Here is a 26,333-nt window from a genome sequence, read left to right on the forward strand (position 1 = left end):
TATTGAGCTGCCTCTGTTTCTACCAAGCGCTGATTAAGTAGCTTCTGTGAATGTCTATTTAAAAATATCTAACAACTTTAAATACTGTGGCATATGACTGTGTAGATTTATGCCTTTAACTAGTAGTTTTGATCTCAGAAAATAGTTTTGCTGTCACAGTGGTCTCTGTATTCCTTTTCTCAGGAGAAGATAGTGTCATATCATAGCAATTTCAGTTCCTTCTTAGAAGTCAACAGTTGGAATATTATTACAAAGTGAGTATCAGTAGGACAGTTTTTAAAGGTACTTTGGAATGATGTTGAAGTCATTCTGGAGGAAAAATATTTTAGCAAAAGATATGGTAGTCACTGTTTCATTTATTAAGTGATGTGTTTTAATGGCGTCAGTGCTCATAATTAGTAGTAGTATTAGAACTCTGATTCAATGAGAGGGTTATTTGTAACAAAAATGCTCTTATAAAGGCTGGTTTTTCCTTATGAAAGGTATGATCTGGCAAATCTTCCTTCAAACACTTAGGCTCAACTCTTTCAATTCCTGGTAAGGCCATGCTTTTCTCCACAATGGCTCATGGATGAGTGAGCCCTGGTCTCTGCTGGTTTTCTGAAAGATTGTCTCCTGGTCCCTAGACATAAGCAGCTTTTTCTTCTCCTCCTGCTGAGCTCAAGTGAATAGTGAGTTTTTCTGCACTCCAGTGAGCTGGATATTGAAAAGTTATAACACAGGTAGGTCCATTATCCATTATTAGTTATCAGCAGATAGCTTCTCAACATTTGTATGTTCCACTTACTGGATTGCCTAGAAATTCTCAGTTTCATGAAGAAATTAATGTGTGACTTTATATAACACATACAATTTTAGCTTTTAATGTAGCACGCTGTTTATATTTTCAACAGTACTGAAGTAACTCACATTCTTAGTAGCTTTACTAAATTTCTGGATAAAATTTTCATGATTGTCTGTGTGGCTGTTGTCAGTTCAATGCTTTTGAGTAGCTCATGTGTAATGAAAAAAAGGTGTTTTATTTATTCTAAGATTATGTAATTAAGTGTTAAGTGTTTTTGGAGATGTTTTCAATGGAACCTTTTTATGGCATTTGCAGTCATTGCTGCCCAGTTATTTTTGAAATTCTGTCCATCTATGTGAAATTAGTCATAGTTCTCCATCAAGGTTCATGTCAATGCTTTTCTAGAACTGCTTTTAACTATGCATTTAGAGTAGTAAACGTTAGGATCATTCTCAACTGCTGCATATTTTACTCAGTCATTGCTCTTTCATGCATTTAATCATAGTCACATTTGTTGAAGAGATCACCACAGGAGAAGGCAAAATATTATGCTACTCAGAATCTGGTTTTCAGAGACTTAGGGAGTAAAAGTAAGGGGTTTTAGCACTAGTGTCACTTCATATACCAAACCCAACTCATAGATGCAATGTGAAGAGTAGCTGAAATCTTAATTTATCACTGCATAGTCTTTACTTATGCCTTTTTCATGCAAGAAAATCCCTGAATAGATGTTTGCTGAGATTACAGAGGCAATTTTTTTCAGATTTAAAAAATGTACTTTAAAAAAATTGTTGTTCATTTGAGTGGTGTGCATTGAACAAGATGTGCTTTCATGTGTCATTTGTGGAATTTTAGCCTTGCTCTTGAACCTAAAGGCACTGCTGAAAAGCTATAGGGCTGCATTGTCTACTGAGGCTGATACAGTCTGTGTACTTAAGCTGTGATAAAGTTCGTGATGATGTGGTTAAAATGTTCTTTTTCTGCACACTTTTAGACAGAGAGCTGTCTCCGAATATGAGAAGAAGAAAAATGTCAATCAGATAAACCAAAAGAAGAATTGTTTTCAGCTAAAGGTAATAAAATTTCTCTTGTCTACTTTAGGGGATTAGAATGACTTTTTTTTCTATTTGTGCCTTTTTTCCTGCTGGCTTTTCTTTCTTCTAAATCTCAGACATGAATGTGCAGGGAGCACTTTTGAAACTTTCTATGTGTTCTTTTCACTTTAAGAACATTAGTACTTTTTAAGCAAAGTTAGTAGAGTTTAAAAAGTTTCCCTGTAAGGTGTTTGAAAGATGTAATCAGAAATTACTGAGCTGCCACTAAAGATTAGATTATATGCCCTTTTTATTGTAGATTTAAATCATGCTCTGTTTCAGCCTTGGAGCAGAGTTGAATAGAAATTTCTGTAGTTAAGCAGAGTGTGCTGTGTTTACACAATGTGTTCATTATGCTTTATAATATATATGTATGTATACTGGCATGTCATATGCATGCATGTGTATGTGTGTATTTATGTGTGTACATGTAAATAAAATTATCCAGACTGTCAGGCAAGACCAAATCAATCCCTCAGGATGTGATACTACTATTCTGCTTCAGGAAGTTTTAAATTTGTTTGTGCAAGAGCACAACCAGCAGAACAGCCAGTGTGGGCCCTATACAGCACGTACCATGACTGCTACAAGTGGGCATACTTACCATGTGTTCTATAGCACAGAAATTTTGCTGCAGAAGCAGCAGGTGAGTAGTGAGGGTATGCATGTGTGTTACCATGTATCTGGTCATGTACATAGGGTAGTTCAAGTCTAGAATAAATGTAGTAGGAATCAAAGTGAGTTCTTAAGCTTCAACAAAGGTGTGGCATCCAGATAGCACATTCCTCCCAGTGCTATAATATCGTTTGCTCCTGCAGTTTGGAGAGGCCTGCAGCAATCATGAGTAGCTCATTAATCAGCCACTGTCACAGATTATAAGATCAGTGTCTACCCTCTTTAAATAAGTCTAGACTTAGATTTCATCTTCAGCTTTTATCTAGTAGATAATTCTTCCAATGACACTCATTCACATGGGAAGAAATATGAAGTATGTTAAAAGAATTTATTACAGAGGGTGTGAACATTCTGTGTCAAAGCTAACTCCTAGTATTCCAAAGTATTTGTTATACTTGAGTTGAAAATAGTATGTTAACCCTCTAAGGCATAGTCTGTGCATGTATGTTATAAACTCTTCAAAGTTCTGGCTAGTGAGTACTATCCTTTGATTGTAATTTCTGAAGCATCTGCTAATAAAGCTTTTGTAACAATAACAAGCTGAGAATATGGTGAAGTTTTCTTGTTGCATAATATAACCAGTTTCAGAAGAACATGGAAAGTTTGTTATTTTTGTAAGGAACTTATACATCAAATTGTTGCTTCTTTATTCTGGCAACTGCTAATTGATTTAACATTTTCCCTTAAGCATAAGGGACTTTGTGATATCATCTTTGGCTCAATTCTTTTTAGTATGTTAAAAATTCTGAAGCCAGTTGTAATTTTTTTTAAATGTGTCTCTTCCATGCAGCTTAGAAAGACAAAGTTAAAAAATATAATTGTGAGGATATAGTTGTAAAGGTCGTGTTTTTCTGACATATAAATGTTAATAATACATCTGTAGGCTTGTGTGAAAAAAGTTTGACTCTCCATCTTTTGTGTAATAAGTCTTTATTGATGGGACTGTTGTCTTCAAAGCTGAAGTATTTTTGGAAATGCATGTGAGATCTCGAGCTAGTGACCCCTGAGGGTGAATGGTTCATGTTGTCCTGTAGTTACCATCTTTTGACCACTCCATCCAAGTAGAGGTGAAAGGAGGAGAGAGCCAGGGAGCATGCTTCTAAGAAGCAGTGGGTCTTGGAAGAGTGTATACTAAATAGGTTTTGTAGGGTGGGTTCAGGCTGCATTCTTAGGTCACAGTTAATTTCAACACAGTCATTTCTATTTCTTCATGAGCAATACCGCAAACTAGATCTTTCTGTATTGGTTGGTTACAACATCTGAGTTCTGTACCCAAAAGACTAGTAGAGATTGTAACCTCCAAACATGATTCCTAGAGTGTCCTTGCAATATATGAATGGAGGTGGGAGCCACAAAAACAGCATAACAGAAAGGATTCTGTCTAAGTTACTAGATTGTAAATGAACACATGGACATGGGTTTTTTCCATTTCGGGTGGAATGAAGTTCTTGTCTCCTTTTTGGATTTTACAAATCTTATCTGACATCAGTCCTTTTTTGAAAAAGGGAAGGGGATATACTATGGCACTTCCATCTGTATAGCTGCGCAGTAGTTGAAGGACTCATGGAACAGCAAAGCAACTCAAGTTTCTTCTCTCTCCTTTCACTTAATTGACCTGAGCCAAAATTTCCTACAGTAGTGACCTGTTCACTGGATTCTTTGAAGTTACACATGATGAAATTTCTCTAATTACTTATTCTACAAGTTAATTTATTGGGATGTAGAGATAATGACATCTGCCTAATAGTTTATAGAGGTAAGGCCTGTCTTGCAGTTCCTTCATGCAGCAAGTATCACCCTGGTTTTATGATACTGTAGCAAGGATGGAGACCTGCTCACTTTCCTATTGTCCCCAGCATTTTCTTTGTTCAGACTCCTGTCTACTAAACATGAAGATCCTTAATGAGTCAGACTCCTTAGAAGATGGAGAAGGTTTAATTCATTCATCCCAAAAGGCCTTGGACACAGCACTTCCTACATGCAGTTGCCTAATACTGTCACTTCCTGATGCAAAATCTCAGCAGGAATTTTTAGAATCTAAATTTTGGGCTAGGACACCTATGTTGCAGTACAGAGATGTCTTAGTTTTGTAATTGTGCTTCCAGTCAGCTTTACTCTTCAGGATTCCTAGTTAAGCTTGAAAATACTTCCTCAGTGTAAGCAAGGGATATCAGAAGTCACTTTTCAGACATTGGTACCATATCATGGATCACATAATGGAGCTGAGTTGCTGGTAACAGGTGATAATACTCACAGATACTGGCTATCCCTATCTGTACCAGCTTTTCAAAGTAGAAAAGGCAGTCATGAGTGAGAGAGAAGGAAACACTGGCAAGTGAGAGGAGGAATGATGTTGGAGCAGCAGTGGTATAGCTACAGCTGGCTGTGCTAAAAAAGTTGTATGAAGCTGGCTATTGCAACTCAGTAGCCTGATTCTGCCAACAGACACAAAGCGGCTGTGTACAAGACAGAGCTTTTGATCCACACTCTGTGTGTGTGTGTGTGTGTGTGTGTGTGTGTGTGTGTGTGTGTGTATGCGTGCACAGTATATAAAATATATGTCCATGTATCCACTCTTCTTCTAGCACATAGTTTACATAGTTTTTAAGGTTATTCATAGAAGCTTCTAAATCACTGATTCAATTTTTCAAATAGCTCACTCAAACCACATCCCCACAGGTATGTGTGTTTAGAGTTACAAAAACATTTTGCCCTATACATGTTTTTATATTTTGTATAATTACAGCATATTTATCTGAAGTATTTCGCAAGTATAGTTTTGTGTAATACTGGTAGGAGATTAAGTAATAGCTGCTTACTAGTACTATTGCACAAGAACATCAAATGTAATAATGATGTTCTGAGATTTGAGGTACCAAGCATGCTTTTGGCTGCTTTACTCCTGTGACCTTTATGCTCTTCTGGTTAATACAGCAGTCCTGTAATGATGCACATGTTTTCCTTTACACAAATGCCAGTAACCACTTGAGCAGGGCACTTGATTCCAGTTTTGATGGGTGGTGCCTGTAATGGACAACGGTAGTGTATCCAAGCCAAGTTGGCTATCTTTGTGCTTTACAGTGCCAAAAACTTCAAAGCTTCTTCCTTTTAGAACTCTAAAGCAATACAAGTTTGTGTTTCTTCATATCATCAAACTTAATTATTGGCAATAAGCAAATGCTGGCAGGAGCAGCACATCACATGGCTCCGTTTCTGCTTTAGAAAAGGTCAGCATATGGCATAAACACTTTGCTGTATTATGCAGCCTTGTACTCTGATCACATAACACATGCTTGAGAAAGCATTATGCAATGTTAGACTCACTGATTAATGACTGCTTGCACAAGAAGTTTTTCATTACCCTGAATGCTAGCATCCTGGGAATGATTAACTTTGTGACATAACTCTCATCACATAAATATGGAAGATTCAAACATAGCCTCAAAATAATGTGTTTCAGAAATAACTGAACACTTTCCTGCTTAGTACTGTGTACAGTATTTGATTAACAACTGCTTTAAACCTTCAGAGTTGAATAGAAAAGCCTATTTGTGAGAACTGAAAACAAGATTTATTACTGGGGTTTAAAGTTTTACCCAAGATGAATTTTTGCACACAGCAGCATCTCATTTGCAATGTTTTTTCTCTGCTTGTGTAAGTTTGAATTTCCTGAGAAAAATCTGTGCCAACTATTTTCAGTTCAGCCAGTGAGTTAAACAGAACAAGTCGAATCTAGCCCTTATTCAGACCAGCAACTGCTGGTGTATGTAAAATGACTCAGTCCAGTGTGTTCAGTTGTACAGTACATACAGTTGTATGCTTAAATCAGCATAGTGATAGCTCATTAAATTCACAATAATTGCCAGTGTTTCTGCAGCCAGAGTTAGAAAGCAAAATGTGGTCCCAAATTAAGTGTCTTGCAAACTTACAGCCTGAACATTGCTACACATTCATATTTAACATTTTCATATTCTATTGATTAATCATTCCATTTTCAAATTATGCAGATTCCTGTGTTAAAAAGCATGACAGTACATCACTCATATTATCATCTTCAGGATGTACAGAAGAGGAAAAGCCTATAAAAAGAAATGTTCCTTACCATATTCCCTCACATATGAAGATTCATCCCTGTTTTTGAAGTAATTGCTACAAGCTATCTATGTTTCAACAGCTTTATTAAGGAGAAAGTCGGTTTGCCTGCTTGGAAATTCAAGATCAGTGTTCACAAGGAAATATCTATATTAAACTCCCACTTACTAATTTGCCTTTAAATGTCAGACTAAAAAAAAAAAAAGGAGACATCTGCTTTTTTATGATTCTCTCTCCTTTAAGTAATTCTGCTCATGAACTGCCACACTAAATAAAGCTACTTAAAGTCCTTGTAATAGGGAGGATGGTTTAGGATGTCACCACATTAATGCATCTGTGCCATGTCTTCAGAATTAATCTGCATTGAGAAAAAGTACAGAAGATAAACATTGACCTTCAATATGTTTACTTTATTTTTTGCCTTTTCCTGCATTCCAACTCCTGCAAGCAGTAGCAAAGGCTAAAGGAAATGGCCTCTGACTAAGCATTAGCTACCAGTGTGCCCTCATTATAGCTGAGGGCTCTTATTCTCGCCTAGCCTACGTGCAGAGCCAGCTACTCTTTCAGCTGTGATGACGAAATGCCATGCATTTCTTCCTGGAATAGTACGCAGATAAGAGGCCACTTGCTATGCTGAGGTTTCAGATGAACTCCACTAAGGGTTTCAAAACACTCTGTCACAATTATATCAGGTTTCTTTAGCAACCAATTCATTTCAGACACTTTTAAGATAAAAAGGGAAGAGATGTTAGTTTATTTTCCCTTGTGGTTTCACTGTTTAAACTTTAACAGGATATGACTGGATAGTTCATGCATGGCCTGAATTTATTAATTTTAAAGAAAAGTAGATCAAAATGGATCTGTTTCTCTCTTGAAATTCACATTATTTGTAGTCCCCTATGTGTACCTATAACTTCAGAGAAGGAACAGAAAGTCTCATGACTGTGATATGCTGCTTGAACAGTCCTGCTGTGCAGACTCCATTCCTGAGAGCCTTGAACTTATTCTGGGTCCAGCAAAAGCAGTGAGTTTTGAGAATCTTGCAGCACCAAAGGTTAATCCTTGCTCCTGGAGTTGGGTTCAGATTCTAGAACATATGTGCATAGTATGAGCCCACTTGGCCTAAGTGTTACTTAGAAGTGGTGGGAGAACCTGTTTGTGATATCATCTTGCAGCCTTGGCACACATTTGGGTGATTCCCAATGCACTTACAAAAGCAACTTTAGTGGAATAGAACAAATCATGAAAGTGTCCCAACTGTAAAAGAAAGAGGAATCTATGAAGTGTTTGTTTCAAACCAGGTAATACCATTAGAACCAGCAATAACTGTATGCTATTGAAGAAAGGAATAAATTGTCTGGAATAAGAAATGGATCCTATGCAGGTTAAATAGCTTTCTTTGCTCAGCCACAGACTAATGAAACATTTAGAATCTGTGATATGCCCTATTTCCATTATATCTGAATGGCACTTTAGATAGATTGAGTCAGTAGGAGGAAGAGTCTTACGATGATAAATCTTGAGTAAATCACAACCTTCATATTAAATAAGTATATAATATGAAAAAATCTAACCCAACCCGAAGTGGCATCCCTCTTTTATCACTTCCCCTGCAATTCTCAACGTTTACTAGTATCTCATTAACGGGGAACTAAAGGCTCAATTCAATTTCCTTTTAAGACAACAAAATTTTCTTTTTCCATTTACATAATGGAATTTGGATCAGGTCTTGCTTCTGTAATCTTATTCCTTTAATGCCTTCCAAATAAATGTGTAATTCCCAATGAGATCACTAGGAATCTTGGCTATTCATAATCTGTTCTATTTTTTCTGCAACTGTTCTTCAGTAAAGGGGGTCCCCTTTGAAAATGTGAAAAAGTGTCCAAGGAACACTAAAGTTTTCAAACCCACTGCTTGCCTTAATTACTCTTTTCTTCCCTTTCTTGGAAACGTTCCTTTCTTTAGTTACTGACTACTGACTCAGAAAAAAATAAGAACAAATTTCCCTCACAAATAAAATGTTTCTCAATTGTTTACTAGAAATAGAGGATTCTTGCACATTACTCTGAAGAATTCCCTGTCCCTGCCAAAGTAGGATATATCAACAAAGCATATGTTTCTCTGTGATTTTCCTGCTCTCTTTTTGTCAAAATGTTAGCCTAAATGCTGTTGCTACAGTGGCCACTAGCAGGCCTTTTAAATTTCATTTCACAAAAATTCTAATCCACCAAGTATAAACACGAATAAGGGACATCTTCTTGTTTGAACTGTTGCTGTTGTGAACTTTGATTTTAAGTAACTACAATAAGACAAACCTGTTAAAAAATGGTACTTGTTAAATACTACTACTTCCAAAATGTTTTCATTTTGTAAACGTGTTTGTTTAGAACATATCATATGTGTCATTTAAAGTATCCTGCATTGTCTTATCTCATTTTATATTTTAGAAGATTTAGTCTTATTCTCTGAAAAAGACATTGCTTTTTAAATGGAATATCATGGGGGGAAAAAACCAAACCAAACTACCTTTCTTGAAAATGATACTGAAAAGATAAGTGCTCTTCTGTGGTTCAAAACATGGAAATGTTTTAAACTGAAATTACTGCAGTTGCAAATTTGTCATCTTTACTGAAATCACAGAACTAGGGAACACCGTCCCACCAGCCCACATACTAGTAATACTCATTTTCTCTTCTTTGGCCTTTGCCACCTTCTGACCATTCTTTCATACAATCTCTGCTCCCACTTCCCTGGTATTCCCAGCTAAGGGGAGGGGATATGTACCATCTAGCCTTGGGTATGTGCTGTTTTTGTCTGGAGCCCTCTCAGAAAGTGTGATGACCAAGAACTTTGCGGGAACTTTAATTCAGAAAGGAAGTGGAACAGGCACTTTAGCATGAGCCTTTTTTCATTCATCAAACCACTTTTCATGGAAAACTAATGGATCCTCCTTTTCCACCTTTTTCAAGCTCAGTTTATATTGTGTAAGGTTCAAAAGATACAAGGGTAAGGACCAACTGATAGCAATAGTACCATGTTGTTTTCTAAGGCTATTGGTGCAGTCAGTCATCCAAGCTGTCAGGGCCACAAATGCTGAGGATGGGGAAACTGCTGACAGGCTTCAGCCAGTGAGCAAGTGTCCACATCCAGAGCCATCTTGAACTGACATAGTGATTCATTGTTAGCAGGATCCAAACTAGCTGGATGCAAACAAGCTCAGATTTCTTTACACACATTTGCAAGTAATGCTAACATGCTAATTGCAGAATAGCTCTAATGGACATTAAAAAAAAAAAAAGGCCCTGTGAAATAGGATAGTTCCCACCTTAACTAAACCAAAGTTAAAGAAAGAAATGGGGAGAGCCTTTATTGTGCTGTAAATATCAGCAGCTTTACTCTAAGTCATAAAAGCAATAGCAATAGCATTTGCTAGTCAGTCATTCGTGACTAGAATGTATACAGTTTATGCTGGTGATAACTGATAAATAGGTGTATTGACCACTTAACAGGGGTGTTGTGACCCTGCAGAATTGTTTGATGAAATAAAAAATGTTTACAAATAGCATGTGACTTTCAATCTTGCTGTGAAAGATCTGAAAGTTGCGAGTAGGCTTTTTATGCCTATTATCTATTCTTCAGAGAATTATTTAATTTCTAGAAGCAGATGGTGATTTTTAAGCCCATTGCTATTTTGGTGTACTTTAAAAATGGAAAAGGAGACCTAAAAATAGACCTAAGTTGCCATATCCAGCAAAAAAAAATACGTTGTCAGCTCTTTACTCTGCTGTGCTGAAAACAAATCTGTCAGCAATTTCTTTGGGTTAAAGTATCTGAGCACTGTGGGGGGAGCAATTTTTGTAGTTCTCTGGTGGGTTTTGGTTTGGTTGGTTGGTGGCTTTTTTTAAAAGAAAGCATTTAAAGTGGTTTTGTAAAAGAGTCCATTTAATGCTTTACATATCAAAAAATTACCATCTGCTGTTATAAAAGACACTCTACCAAATTGATGAAACCTACACTCCAGTTAATGTTGTGGATCAACTGCATGAATTAGACTTTAGAGTCTGAATCAGTCTGAAATCAACATCTTCAGGTCTGCTGGAACAGACATTTAAAAACAGCCCATTTTCTGTAATTACCAAAATGAAAATGAGAGTGACAGTTATTCATGCAGAAAAAAAAAGCACTGGTAATGCATCTGAGTCAAACAGGTCTCTTGTGCTTGCCTTATAATTTAATACATTTCTTGTATTAAAAGTGTTGTGTGACAGTTACTGAATGGGAAAGGAATAAGACTTTTGGATTCCCTGTTCACCTACAGGTGATTGACATAACAAGAGACTGACAGTATAGTGTTTTCAGAAGTATTTTTAGTATTGGTTGATTTTGGCATAACTCTTGGCATGAGAACAAAACGTAAGGGTTCAGGTAAAAGAATGTGGTATCTGTTATCTCTATAACTCATGAATGTATTCTAAAAGGATGGATGCAGAAAACCAAAACCAGGTCTCTAAGGCAGGTATTTCATTTTAGTGACCTCAATGCAAAATATTTTGATGGGCAGCATTTGTATCTGAGGTACAGCTCCTTAGAGTCAAATCCTGTGAAATATTAAGAATTCTTATTCTCTTTTGGAGATTGGCAATATCAATAATTCCCCAGATCTACTTTATCTTACTAATTAAGTGCTGTGAATGCTCACTTCCTATCTGGAGGGGCTCAGATAGATGTAATTGTGCATCATCCCTGCTGACAGCATCAACTCCTTTCCATTGACTCTTGAGGAGGCCCCATAGTTTGGTCCTCATTCACACATGTTACATGCTTACAGCAAGCAGTGTGGCACTTCTTTGTCAGAGTTCAGCATATGTTCCATAGCAGACCTTTCTTCAAGGCCCCTGAACTTCAGTTTCAATGTTCAGTTGGAAAAGCTCTCTCTGTAAGTATATTATCAGTAATGTTGGCAACCATGGCACTGCAGTGTGGGATCCATTGGACTGGAAACCAGTTTGACTGAAGAACTCCTGGCGAGAAGCTCTGGAGCATGCAGGCTGTCAAAGAAAAAGTGGGAGAAGAGCCTCTAATACACGTTCTGTTGTGGTGCACTGAAGAGCACACCTACCTCCTGTGTAGGTGTGTGCTGAAGACCCTGAACTCTACCCTGACCTATGGCTTCAGCTTTCAGATCCATCTTACACTGCCCAGCACTGAGTGTACAGTGCAGTATGAGATCCTACCCACAAGAGCCTGATGCTGCTTGCTACAAGGACAGGTAGATTGTGTGTGCAGGACACCCGCAAAGTGTGCTAGGGTCATGCAAGTGCTGTAGGATTACAGACCATTTCAAGGAATGGTCATATCTGGTAAGGTATATATACGTAGATGCTCTGGTGTCAATTTGTTGCTCTGTGTTTCAAATTTATAACTGTGTAATAAGTGGTGCTACACACATCTGTGTGTTTGCTTATGTTGTGGAGTCACACTGCGGCCTGACCTGGATTTGGCCCTGAGCAGAACCCTAGAATTGGATGGGACAGACTGTGAGCTAGGGGGGGAAACAGAAATACAGGGAAACATTCAGATTTCTTTTTAGAGTGGTGAGCTAATAAAATTTTGTTCTAAGAAAACCCTTCTCTACCTTTTAATCTTGCACAGGCTTGACACTTTTTGACCACAATTATCATTGTCTCAGTATTATCTTCTGAGACTGAGTCTGAACCTTCTTATTATCTTCCTTATCCTCCAAAAACTGATATTTCTGTTGTCTTTCCATGCAGTACCAAATTAATTTCTTGCTCACACCAACTCTTTGGTGAGTATTAAAAGCCTACCTTTCCTACACAGATTTGCTATCCCACAATTCTGAGATGAGAGAATCCGTGGGATGATGGAAAGTGTGAAAAAATGCCTGATGCTGCCACGACAGGCATGTGATTAACTGTGATGCTTGTGCTGAGGCAATAAGCAGGCTGGTGCTTAACTCCACTGAGGGTTAACTTCCCTAGGCACAACCATATGGTCTGTGAAGATTTTGAGATAAACTTTTGGTTATGCAGCCAGCCACTGTCTTGCTAGAATTAAAGAAAAGAGGAAGATGAAGTGTGAAACTGCTTTTCATATGAATATTGTCATTCAGATCACCTTAACCTGATGATGATCTTAGGAGTAGGAAAGAAGTCACTAAACAAACAATTATGTTCTTGGAAGTAGGATTTGCTTTAGAAACATGAATATTTGGCAAGTTTCTACATTCTTCTCTTCAAGTTGATTTAAAAGCTGAGTAAAAGAATCAAAATCAAAGTTGAGGATATTGAGATGCCCTGGCCTAGCTGAAGTCAACAAGATTTACATGTCTTTGTAGAAGAGAAGGCAGAAGTTCTACCTCCCTAAAAAAGAGGCACAAATACTGGGTTTTAAGATTTAAAGGGGTTTTCATTTGAAGAGAACAGGAAATGAGCAGAAATTAAACTACACAAACTTTATTGTATCTAGTATTTTTTTTGTAAAAGTATGTAGACTGATGATGGGTTAGTTGTTTTGTGTGTTTATCTGTGTGCATCTATACAAGCACAAGGATATGTAAGTGCTTTTCAACAGCTCCAAGTCTCCACTATCTGTCAGTATCTCCAGGTGCATGTAAGTCAGCTGAATCCTACAGCCTTAGTTGCATAACACAGACATATTACAAAATATTACCACACCAAGATCGTTTACAGTATTTCATAACAAAAAGAAATACTATTACAGAACATTTTTACCCTTAAGGGAAAACTACTACTTATTTAAAACACTGTCTGTATGTGTGCTTGTATTTGTTGTGTGGGGGTACATGAACCTTATTATGGAAAAACGTAGGGGTGGATTAAAGCAGGATCCGTGGGATACAGCCCCAAGGTCAGAGGAGTTTCAACAGACAAGAATGTCAGAAGCTATGCAGGAAGCACCAGCATGGTTAATTATAATGGGCTTATTGGGCTGATGTTGACCACTTAAGCTGAGGAGAAATAATCTCTTTTGAAGGGAAGGCAGCTGTGTGAAAGATTGTAATAGGTGTGGTCAGAGGACTTTGGTGAAGGGCAAATATTTGGGTCTCCAAGTGAAATCTAGACATGGGTGTTAAACCTGCATTCTCTAGGCTGCAAGTGGATTGCTGGCTTCTGATAAAAATTCAGTTACCTGTCTTCTCTGTTCAAATCCATATTTGTTTCTTGCTGTAAGGCAATAGTACAATTACTTGGCTACTGCCTGTGCCTTGTTGGCAATTTTTTCAGTGTATGAAATTTTGGTAGTGTTTTTTTTATTTTTCATGACTGGTGAGAGGACCTATGTTCTTGTTCCTGCTAGTATGATTGTTTCCATACCTCACTGAGTGACCTCAGGTGGGTGTCCCAGTTTCCTTCTCATGTAGGCTCATTTTTTTCCACATGTGTTCGTGCATGTCCCACACCCACACCAATGATTTACTGGTCACTAGTGCAATTTCAATGATTTTGAAAATTCGGCCCTTTAGGCTGAGGCACCACTCAGGATGCTTTCCTGTGAAATGAAGACCTACAGCACTTCAGGAAAAGAGGCGGTGACTTATGATTATCCCATATCCAGGATAAAACACATATCACTTGCAGCTGTGCTGAAAAACGAAGTGCAGAAAGTGGTGGCTATTACTTTTAAACATCAGCCTGACCCAATGACTGGAGTATACTGACATGTGTCAGACTCAACCTCTTCAGGAGCTGATAGGAGGAACACCTGGCTGCTATGTGTTAAGCGCTTGGGCATGAATGAGGTGTCTAATCAGCTTGGTTGAGACAGTTTTAAGTTATTCTGGAGTGCAGAATCCAGCACAATCCTGTAAGGGCTCAGGTGTTTTCATGGACCAGACTAGGACTGAGCATTTTGGGATTTTTAGTTCTGAGGATTTTAACTTGGATACATAGCTCTCTTGTACCTGAGAGTCAGAATTTGCTTGAACAAATAGGATTTGCAAAATACTGGTTTTTATACACATTTAGGCCAAATTCTTTTATAGAATAGGGCTTATTTCTCAATATCCTGGCTCCCCAGAGAAGTGGTCACAGCATCAAGCCTATCTGAGTTCAAAATGTTTTCGGACAACGCTTTCTGGTACATGGTGTGATTTATTCTTGGATTGTCTTACATAGGGCTAGAAGTTGGACTCAATGACCCTGATGGGTCCCTTCCAACTCAGCATATTTTGTGATTCTATGATCCTAATGGGATGGAATATGAGATACAAAAGACTATCTGCAAAGTACAAGGAACTCTGCTAGAAGGTGAAAATGATGTCTGGTGTACAGGTGGAAATGTAGCACATTGTGGCAATGGACCCTAAGGATTTTTAAGGTAAAATGTGCTTGTGGTCTGAAAAATAATTTTTCAAAGTGCCTTTTAGGGCTTTTTATTCTTCTCTCCAGAATTCTACATTAATACAGTGAAACTAAAAAATAAACCCCAAAAAAACTAACCAACAAAGAAACCCCTACAAATGATACTTGGGATCGTCTATCCCTCTGTCCTTCTTGGGACCCTTTATCCTCTGCCATTCTTGGGACCTTCTATCCCTTTCAAGGAAAGCACAAGGGAGTCTTTGCAGAGGGCAAACCAAGCTCTGGGTGGCAGCCAAGAGGACACTGTCCACAATCTCCCTTTCATGGTTCCACTGCCTTAAATTCTCACCTGCTGAGCTGGAACGGGGGAGTTAGCTTGATGGAATGGAAACTTCACTGTTAGTCAGAGGAGTTCCCCTCACAGGTCAGGAAGTCCCTTTTTGGTCAGGTGTCATAAGGCAAACTGGGAGCAAATGTGTGTTCTGCTGCCATCTTTCTCCTCCAGCTGAATTGTCTGTTGAGAAAGGAGTCTTTATGGTATGTAGGTTCAGCCTAGAGATTAACAAGTGAAGCTAGAAATCAGGATACACAAGATGTTTCTGAGCTAGCTGTGGCATTGCATATGCAAAAAAGACTAATACTTCACCCCAGGATGACAAGACTTAATTCCTGTATGCCATCTTGGGGCTTTCTGATTCAAAGAAAAGTAGTAAATATTGCTTTAGCAGGGCTGTGCTGGGAAATAGTTTGTGCTTGTGCACATTTACTTATTTCCACATAACACAGTCTTCTTGTGAAATACATCAGAAGAGATTATTATAGAAGTGCACAACTCAAAGTTCTACGTGATTTTGTGGCAGCTAGAACCATCCAAATATTTTCCACACCTCTGTTCTATATCCTCCATCCATCAGTACTTTGTGGGTCCCCATATACCCTTCATCCCAGGTGCCCCCACATCTCAGCTGCCTGCAAGACAATTTTTGACTGACTGTCCACACAAAGACAGGGGGCTTCCATCTGTCTGACCATGTAGGACATAATTTCACTCTGTAGAGGTGGATCAAAGTTCTAACTTGATGTACTGACCTGTTTATCTTTCAAGCCTGGTATATCACATCTGACTTTCTACAGTTACCCTAAACACTAGCATACCTCTGCAGATAGGAGAGAAGCCAAAACTCCAGGATTGGTCAAATTACCCAGAGCTACTAACAGAGGAGTCTTTATAAAGAACTTGAAATTGCAATTGCATCTGGTAGTCAGCTGGGATTAATTTATGAGTGATTGAAGGGAGCTAGAGATGCAGCAGCTGAGAGAGGTCTTGCTTATGTAGTACATATGATGTACCAGCATATACCCACTTCATTATCATTTCTCTGAGTAGGCTTCCCTTACAGTATTCTTTGAACTGATTTGTAGGGCTGCACTTGTCAACTGTTTCAGTTATCAATAGATGACACCTTTTTGTACAATCATTTATATTATCAGAGTTTTCATCCTTGAAAATGAGAATATAATAGGTGTATATATTAAAAAATGTCACATGATATACCAGCTGTCTATGGCGCAATGCATATATGCCTATGTCTATTAAGTAGCTGTAAAGTCAGAATTCACAAACTGTTGCTGTTCTTTTGTTATCCAAGTCCTTTTATATTGGAATTCTGATGAACTCACAGCTAAAATTTACTCCCCAAATTATAAAAAGGGTGAAAATAGTTCTTGTGCCAGTTTGTAGCTGTATGTTACTAGGCTTCTATTACTGGCTTAGGGTAGCACAGCAAAAAATAGACTCATCTGTGCTTATATGCTAGGCAAACACTGTTTCACAGAAAATTTTTATCAAACTATAGATGGGTTTCTGTTGTCATTGTTCCTCAGTTGCAGCCTCTCTGCACAACTCACCAATGCCACAAGTAGCTCTAGGCTGTGCTAAGCAGCTTGCAGTACTCTGAAGAGTATCCTGTGCAGGGTACTTGGGTACATGGGTCTTATTTATACCTCTTCATCTTACATAAAGGGTCTGTTTAAACAGTATAAATGCTCTGTGGGACAGTGTTTGATAGTCTTAGCAGGTATCAGTGAGTTTAATATGTGACATGGCTTAACATTAAAAATTAAGTATATCTTAAATTTAGCACTAAAATTTTCAAAAGAATGGGCACAGGCATTCTTCAGGTGAGCACTAAGTGTGTACTGAGGTGATGATTAAAGAAAGGGGTTATGTGTAATTCTGTGAAATACATGTGCAAAACCTCCTACATTTATGTATGTTTAAAATGTCTCTATTACATATAGACATTAATATGTCATTAATGTGGTCATTTATGTACCTATGTGAAAAATCATACCCTGACTTTTTAGCTATCTTATTAGGACCAGAAAGTGAATTTGGCCAAAATGTGTGACATGTCTGTGCAATTGCTGAGCCCAACATCTTCCATCAACACGAAGGCTGGCAATACCAGAGTCATTCTAGCTTTGAAGAACAGCTCTGCTAGTGTGGCACAGCCCTGCCTCTGGGGCTGGATGAACAAATTCCTGTCATTATCCTTTTGGGCTTGTCTGCTTGAGAAGGGCGCCCAGCAGTGATGCTTTTTGATCAGGAATTGATTTACCTAATTTGGCTGGATTTGAACAGCAGAGACCTTGCGTGTGCGAGTTACTAAATTCCAGCTATTGGGCTTCACTTAGAATGACTTTCCTCAGGGCTATGGTGTCTGTCTTCTGACTTGGGCCAATCATATAACATTTAGCATTTGTAATTGTGATGTCAGCTCATTTTTACTCAAATTACAGCCTCAGTAAAATCCCAATGCATAATCTGGAAGCTGGACTGTCATTTTCAGATAAAGCATCCTTTTGCCCACAGTAAATACGGAATACAAAATTTCTGAGTTGTTGTCTGTTTCCTTCTTCAGTCATCATTGCTTCTTTGCACTCATGTAGTCACACAATGAATAAAATGATACTCCTGTTCTTTATTCTACTGCTCAGAAGGAAGGAAGATCAGGAAGTTGGGAAGAACTGGTGAAGAATACAGGGAAAAATCCCTACCTTTGACTTGAGTCAGTGGCATAAACTATCTGGTTTGAATTTGTTGTTACTTGCCTGTCCCTAAAAATAGAACCTGGGTGTAGTGGTGGTGGTACTTTCTGAAAGTAGAGTCTGTACTTCCTAAAAATAAAGTTAATTTATCAATGTAAGCACTTTGGAGTACCAGCATGTAATCTTCTCCATCTCCAGCGGAATTCAGAACTCCTTGTCATTGGTCAGGAGGAAGTTGTGAAACCAAACTTGATATATTTAGCAGATTTAGTAAAATAGATTCTTGTAAAACTGAATTTTGCCCTCTCTGACAGGGCATTTTTGTCTTTGTCCTTTATCATGTTGTTTGAAAGACAGAATGCAGGAAATAAACTGGTTTGGTTATTTATGACACTATTGAAAGACAACAGTTGAATGGAAATCCAAATATACTGAAACAGTATTAATTGTACATGCACAATATTCTGGCTTGTGTTAGTTATTCAGAATGTTTCCTTCTTTGAAAATGCAAACACTGAAAAATTTGCATTAAGCAAAAACTTAATCATGATTTGACTTTATGTGACTTGACAAACTGTGGAAATAAAGTTAACCCCCCACTTGGTAGGACTGGAACTTTCTTCTGCTTTTTTTTATTCCCCAGAATTAAAAAGTATCTTGAGATCTGAAAGTTAATTTATATGACTTCTGACTGGAGAAAATGAGTAGAGTTAAGATTTGAGGGTAGGTCACCTGTCCTTAGATTTGTTACCTTATTTCTTTCAGCTCTTCCATATGTCTTTCTCAGCCATAGCATTGTTAGTGTCAGTCAAGCTGGATTTGTCTGTGATTAAGCACTTAAGTTATATTAATAGAAAGATTTTGTTTGTTTGTTTGTTGTAGCTGACAAGATTATGTAATTTCTGGACCTGATCTATGTGGCCCAGTGTATCATAAATGACCCATGCAAAACTGTGTTGCAGTGCTAGAAGTTTCTGATACTTGTAACAACTTGCTTAAAGCATGTTAAAGTAGTCAGCAGTACAAAGTAGAAACTGGCCTCCGTCTGGTTCCCCAGAATGGAATATTTTGCAGTGGTTTTCTTATTGAAATATGGTTCCTCAGGTTTTTACTGATAGATCTTTAGCAAAACATTGTCTTGGTGTTGCTGCTGCTCCGCATGGTGTACTGCCCCTGGCTCAACCTGACCCTGCAGTGACCCAAAGTAGAAGGCAGAGTTGTACAGCAGCTGACATTGTGTGATACCTGGGAGTCTTTCCTGAAACCAAACCTAGTCTAGTTTTCAGTTTTGAAGGAGAATTTGCTCTAGCACCAGAAGCTAGTGGAGTCCATGAATGTAGTTGTTCTTCGCCTTCTCAGTGTTAAATGGGATTAACTTGAAGGCAGGGTACCTGCTGATTCTGTCTTAGGCTCTCTTCCAGAGCAGACAGAACTGGTTCCTGAATGCTGTCTGTCTCTGTGGCTGCAGCAGTAATGCAGGCAGATTTTTGGGTTACCAGTGTGCTGGAAACCTGTACATCAAAGCTGATGTACTGGCAACAGTTTAAAACTGAAGTCTGGCCTTCTATAAGAATCTGAAAATCAGGGTTGCTTTGATTGCTCTTGTGACAAAGATCAAAATTATTTTTTTTTATTGCGAACTCTGTAGTCCAAAAAAACAATATTTTCTTCAAATAGAAACTCTTAATTTACCACAGCACAGAAAATGGTATTTTTCTAAAGATATCTTACAAAACCATTGAGCTGTGGCTTGTGGCCTTAAAGCCTAGGCTTTTATTTCCTCTAAATATACTCTGTTCTGTTTTCTATGTGTCTGTCATGTTGAATAAGTAACAAGTAGTGGGCACAGAATCAGGACTTGTGTCCCATGTATCATGTAAAACAAAACAAGCACCTCTTTCTATTGTGAGGCTAGGATGCCATCAGGGGCTTTTTCTGCAGTCACAGAGCTGGAATGGAGGTGCTGGAATCCTGAGATAGAGCTGCAACTTCTAACACAAGATGTGCTAAGAGTTTTCTTCCTACATATAATATATCCTATTCTAGTGCCTGCTCAATATCCTCTGTAAAGCAGCCTCACCTTTAAAATTTCTTGTTGCCCTGCCTCAGGTTCCTCCTGAGCCATCCTGCAGTCTCCCTTCTCTGTTCCCTTCTTTGCTGTCCTTTACCAGTGCAGCATTCTCTCCCATCATATCCAGGGTCCTCCTGGTCTGCCTGTGCTGGTGCTACAGCTCTGCTCGGCATTGGCACGGACACTGGTACACTCGGGTCTGCCACCTGCCCTTTCTCTGAGCAGTGCTTCAGCCTCTGAGCAGTCAGACAGACTTGGCGTTGAGTGCTCTCTCAGCAAGTCTGCCAGTTTGAGACTGAGCTGTGTGATGCAGTCACGTGGTGGGGAAGGGATGTCATCAGGGGACCTGGACAAGCTTGAGAGCTGGGCCTGCCGAAGTTTAACAAAGCAAAGTGCAGGGTCCAATGCCTGGTTGTGGCTGTCCCAGTCACAGCTACAGATTGAACAAAGTGATTGAGAGCAGCCTGGAGGAGACTGACTTGGTGGTGTTTTATGAAACCAGCTGCATCTTGGACTGTATCAAAAGAGGTGTGAACAGCAGGTCAAGGGAGGTGATTCTTCCCCTCTACTCTTCTCCAGTGAGACCCACCTGGAACACTGTGTGCAGTTCTGGTGCCACCAAGATAAGGACTGGAGCTGCTGGAGCAAGTCTGGGGGAGGCCAAAAAGTTGATAATGGCACCTTCCCTATGAAGACAGGTTCTCACCATGGAGAAGAGAAAGTTGCATGGAGACCGCACAGCAACATTCCAGTATCTGAAGGGGGCCTACAGGAAAGCCAAAGAAGGATCCTTCTCCAGGAGCTACAGTAGCAGGATAAGGGGGAGTGGCTTTAACTGAAAGAAAGTAGGTTTAGATTAGATATTAGGAAGAAATTCTCTACTGTGAGGGTGATGAGACTCTAGAACAGGCTGTCCAGAGAAGCTGTGGCTGCCGCATCCCTGAAGTGTTCACAGCCAGGCTGGACAAGACTCTGAAGAACGTGCTCTAGTAAGAGGCATCCCTGCTCATGTCAGAGGGTTGGAACTAGATGTTCTTTAAGGTCCCTCCAACCCAAGCCATTCTGTGATTGATGACATTCAGGTGCTCATAGGGGCCAATCAATGGCTTATCAATGGCATGCTCTACTTTGTGCTATGTATTTGTGTACTGTGTATGGAAGACAGAGAAGAAGAGAACCCTGTGAGTTAGTTAGCTGACTCGTACAATTTTCTAGCCTGATGTCTTCTCATCAGCAGTAGATTTGAATAATTCACCAAAATAATGTTCCTATTGCAATTAAAAGGATTATTTGCAAAAGCTCTCTTAGATTATTTTGGGTCACACTTCTGAAAATATGTTAGAAGGTTCATTTTATGCTATATTTTCCTTAATTCAGGGCTTATTTTATCTAAATGTTGTGGCCTATCTGTTCAAAAGCATGATTTGGCAGCTCTCAAAGTTGGTGTGCCAAACTTTTCCAGATCTTTAATTGAATAGCTATTGCTTTATGGGCTGATCACGGATACCTTTCAAATGGACAGATAATGGTTTTTGAACCCCAGAACAGTGACCCATGTGTTCATGTCCCATCTCTACCATTCATGCTGTCATCTGCTGGTTCTGGCAGATAAGAAAATAACCTGCTCTTCTTCAAGAAAAATGCATTTTGTACATGTCCAAAGAAATCAAGTCCTTTGATGTCATCTGCCAACAATGGGTTGAATATAACGGTTTAGAGGAAATGCTGCAAGATTTTTAAAAAATATTAAATTCTTTTCAGGTTACATTAAAATTACCTACCTGTTGAAATGAAGAAGTACGGTTGATTATTTTCTTTCTAGCTTGTCCTTGCTAAATACTTAGAGAGTAGTATTTCAGTGAGAGTTAACTGGATCCCTTTCAAAGCACAGCTGTTAATCTTTCCCTCTTTAGGTTTCTTTTGCCTGAGAAGTGAATGCCAATTCTCAGATGTTTTCTGTTTTTATTCTTAAATACTGTGATAAATGTTAGGGTCTGTTAAGTTTCAACTTTCTATTTTTATCCATTAGTAAACACTATACCAGATGTGGGTGTGAAGGGCCCTGAGAAGCTGAGGGAGTTCTGCTTTTATTCAACAATTTTAGCTTTCATAACTGAGCATTTCAGCTCATTTTGTAGGGTTGTGTATGTGCTGTTTTGGGGTTTTTTAAGAGTTGAGAAAAACAGGCTTACACAACTTAGTTTGCATAAGTGCAGTGAGTCATTCATATTTTATTTTTTGCGTGCTTCTATGTGTGTGTCTGTGTGTGTGTGTGTGTGTTGTATCGCTTTATATAACCTGTCTTTGAGAAAGTACTACTGAGAATGCTAAAAATATATTTCTCCTATAAAATATAAAAAGAAATATGCCTGTTAGGAAGATAGCTGCTTCTTGGTGATGTCTCCCCATAGATACTTTTCTCCAGGAGGGCACTTTGGTGATTCTTCCTAAGGCTGTGGTTCTCCAGTGGCAAAGTATATGATGTATAAAGAGAAAGTCAGGTAGCTCTATGCTTTACTTTTTGTGAGCAGAGCTGAGAGTAACTCCATGTGATAATGGTGGTTTTACATGTATATATGTATACGTGTACATGTGTTTACACATATGTTTATATGTATTGTGTAGTCCTTTCAGCATCTGTAGCTTCTGCTTCCTACCATCTAGGGAAGAGTGGAGCTTCCAGAGCAGTGTACCTCTGTGCATTGCTGAAAATTTGTTTGATAAATAAATAAATCCTTCACATAGCTATCAGACAAGCATCCTTCACCAGGCTTGCTTACAAAGAAACTGGAATGCTTCATCCTTTTTGACACTGCTTCTCTGCTCTTTATGATCAAGTGTACCATGAATGTTTGACTGCACAGAGTATATTATTTGGAATGCAGTTACAGGTATTAAGTGTCAGTACTCTTTAAGTTCTAGAATTGTTATTTGATTTTATTTTATGGTTATATGTTTCAGCTGTGTTTTTCTTTGGCGTCTGATGGATGATGCTGTGACTGTGGCATGGAATTCACTGTTAGTTTTCCCAGAAAGGAGGAATATGGTCCATGATGCAGAGGTGGGTCCATAGGTCTTCTTGCCCCATGGCAGTTCTGAGCCTTGCCACATTTCTCCCCAGCTCTCTGCTATACCATCATGTTTCCTAATCTGATGTGCATCCTCTCTAGATTCCAGAAATCCCTACTGCCATCAAAAGTTCTCCACGACAGCTTAATGCTGATCACTGCAGTGAAATCCCTCCAGTCTGATTTACTGCCCTCTGTTTTACCAAATCAGACTGAGGACTTCTTTCTTTCAATAACCCTATAATTTTCTATCATTTTTATTTCCATTAACACACATCATAATTTTTACTTGATTTCAGTGCTATCCAACATTTGATACAAGTAGAATTGTTTGTTCTTATGGCAACATTTTAATGATTCCAGTAATCCCTACAACAGAGAAACTGAGTTTGCTGTCCAATGCAGAGATGTTTGCATTGCCTCACCCTCCCCTCCCCTCCCCTCCCCTCCCCTCCCCTCCCCTCCCCTCCCCTCCCCTCCCCTCCCCTCCCCTCCCCTCCCCTCCCCTCCCCTTCCCAACTATTAGTTAGCTTTAGCTACCAATAAGTTAAAATTTACATAAAACAGTATGTCCTTCATCTTAACCAACTAGCTTAAGCAAGTCATTGATACTGTTTTTAAAAGTACATGGCCAGCAAGTCACGCTAGCAGAATAGCATGGGGATCAGTTCATTGCTAAAGCTTACTTATAAAGCTTCTTCAGAAAAATTCTGGAGAACCATGGAGAATATTCTCTCAGAATTGAGCAGAAGAGCACTGTTTTCCATATCCTTTGGGTGGATTTTTGGCACTAATGTAGCCTGGGATACAGAAGCCACCCCATGCCAAGCTACTGTAAGGTTATCAGATTACATCAACAACGTACTGGGAAGCAGGTATTCAACCTTACCAGCCTTGCTCTGGGTCACAGGAATAGACTAGAAATAATGCATATGAAAAATCTTTTTCAGAGATATGTGGGAAAACAAAAATAAGCTTCAGTAACCTATTATTGGAGAGTTCTTGAACCATTTTTTTTATTATTTGTGGGCCAAATACTGCAGTAATTAAGCAGCAAAATGAAGGGAATGTGCTTTGCTTTTAGTGGAAATTAACACTGGTTTTCTCCAGGCATTCAATCACTTAACTCAGTTGTCCTTTTATATTATTCAAATGTGATACACATTAGTTAAACATAAGTGGTTGAAGAATCTTGTTGCAGAATGCCTCTTGAGGGAGAAGTATGTGATAAACATTTCTACTAATGGAATATTTATGTTAATGTAAATTAACTCCATAAGGGTAGCAAGCCCTTTGAAAGGTGAATGTGATGTTCCTGCTGCACAGTGATGCTTTTATTATTTTGTTACTTGTACAAGGAGAAGTGTACAAGCTTCTTCTCTAGCCATCAAGGAATTTTCAAATGCAGATTTGGTGACCCTCAAGAATGAAGGCCTGTCACACAATGAAAATATAATGCATAATTGTGTGATGCTGTAGACAGGAAGGATGTTTTGCAGAAATAATTGAAAGAACTGTGGTCTGAGAAAAAAATGCAAAATTAACTGAATCTGTAGGAGACTAGAGCAAAACAAAGAGCTACACCTAGCAGGTAGAGATTGATAGAGATAGTGATCATTTTGAAGTGATCAGTTGCCAAGAATATTAGGGATAAGGACCTAAGAATGACAAGAAAGACTATGGTGATTTTTGTCTCTGTTTCCTGTAATTCAAGGTATTGGCATTTCCTTAGAGATATGAGGTCTGACAAAAGCTGAAGGGATGCAGGAAACTGGTAGCAGACCTTGCCTGGAAATCATTTCCATTATTATAGCTGAAGAGACCCAAACACATTTCAGGGAGTGGAAACAATGACTTCATAATCCCCTCTGGATAACGTGTCTGCAATGTCTCAGTTTTTGTATTTTCATATGTGTATATATATAAACATATATGCATATAGATATGCTGCACACCTGAATCCTGCCATGAGGGAAGAGTTGGGCACAACAGCTTTAGGGATGGTGGAATAGAAGAAACAGTTGCACCATCCTTTGGAAGATAGTGCGGCAGGCAAGAGAGCCATGGCGGTCTTACCAGTGTCCAGCACTCTCCCTCTACTCTTGTGCATAAGAAGAAACAATCCCTGGAGGTTAGAGAAGGACAAAATCCAGTGAAGTTGTGCCCAGTGTCTCTGACCACATGGGGATTTATCCAGCTGCTTGTTTTGAAGTTCCCTATCAAATGTAAGAACAACCTGCTAAAATGCCTTAGATTCTTCAGAGATTTTGTTTTCTTTTTTTTTCTTCCTGTATGCAAATTTATTATTAAAATTATTTATATTGCTCAAAGTGCTCTATCAACTGTGTTCTATTAATTCAGGAATGGCAGTGATAAGATCTAGTTCTTTCCAAAGAATTTGGTATGCCACATCTCCCAAATGGGATCAGATTACAAAGACAATTCAGCTCCCAGTTAGGCTCTTCAGTGAAGTGGTTAGATTTTTGACAGCACTCAGCATCCAGTGAGTCTGGTGTTCATTTTCAGGAATGGGAGCTGGTGAGCTCTTCTGAAAATGTAACCTTTTGTACTTAAATATTTGTGTGTTTTCTCCCAATCCCATTTTCCATGAAGTTATGTGATATTTTTTCATTTTGTTTCCTTGCTTAATAAAAAAACTAAATAGTTCTGCAAGAGTCCCACTGCATTTCTGTGCAGTGGGATTTTCATATTTTTGTGATTATTTTTTCATATTTTTGTGATTTTCATTATATTTAAACCTCAAGTCTTCATAAATAAGTACACAAAAGAAACCACAAATACCATGATGAGTTGTACAGTAGTGATAACTCCAAGTACAAATACTAAATTTAAAATGTAAGTTGTTATTTGTATAGCCTATTAACATGAATGACTGACGAATCACAGTAAATCCACAAACACATGTTGAACTGGGATATTTGCACATGTAAATCCATTTGCCTTAACGCCTTGGATAAATGTGGCAGTTTTATGTGACCTGCGTCTTTCCAAGAACTACAGATGACTTTCTTGCAATGGAAATCTGTATGGTGGTCTAACCGACATTTAAGAAAAATCTGGAAGATAGGAATATTTAAAGATCCTCTCAGTTTCAGGTGTTATGGAAGTTGTTAGCTTCCAGTTCCTGATGAA

General features: G+C 38.6%; 1 long non-coding RNA gene across 1 annotated transcript; it reads left to right on the forward strand.

Moving 5' to 3' along the window:
• Positions 1-1,749: 1,749 nt before the first annotated feature.
• LOC106628546 (uncharacterized) lies at positions 1,750-25,389 on the forward strand. Its single transcript, XR_001331962.2, has 3 exons — positions 1,750-1,857; positions 23,074-23,173; positions 25,123-25,389. It is a non-coding gene; the product is annotated as an uncharacterized LOC106628546 (long non-coding RNA).
• Positions 25,390-26,333: the final 944 nt, after the last annotated feature.

Source organism: Pseudopodoces humilis, chromosome 4 (genome assembly GCF_049639895.1).
Source record: "Pseudopodoces humilis isolate 2021_Gansu_Grassland_sample_001 chromosome 4, ASM4963989v1, whole genome shotgun sequence".
In the NCBI taxonomy this organism is placed as follows: Eukaryota; Metazoa; Chordata; class Aves; order Passeriformes; family Paridae; genus Pseudopodoces; species Pseudopodoces humilis.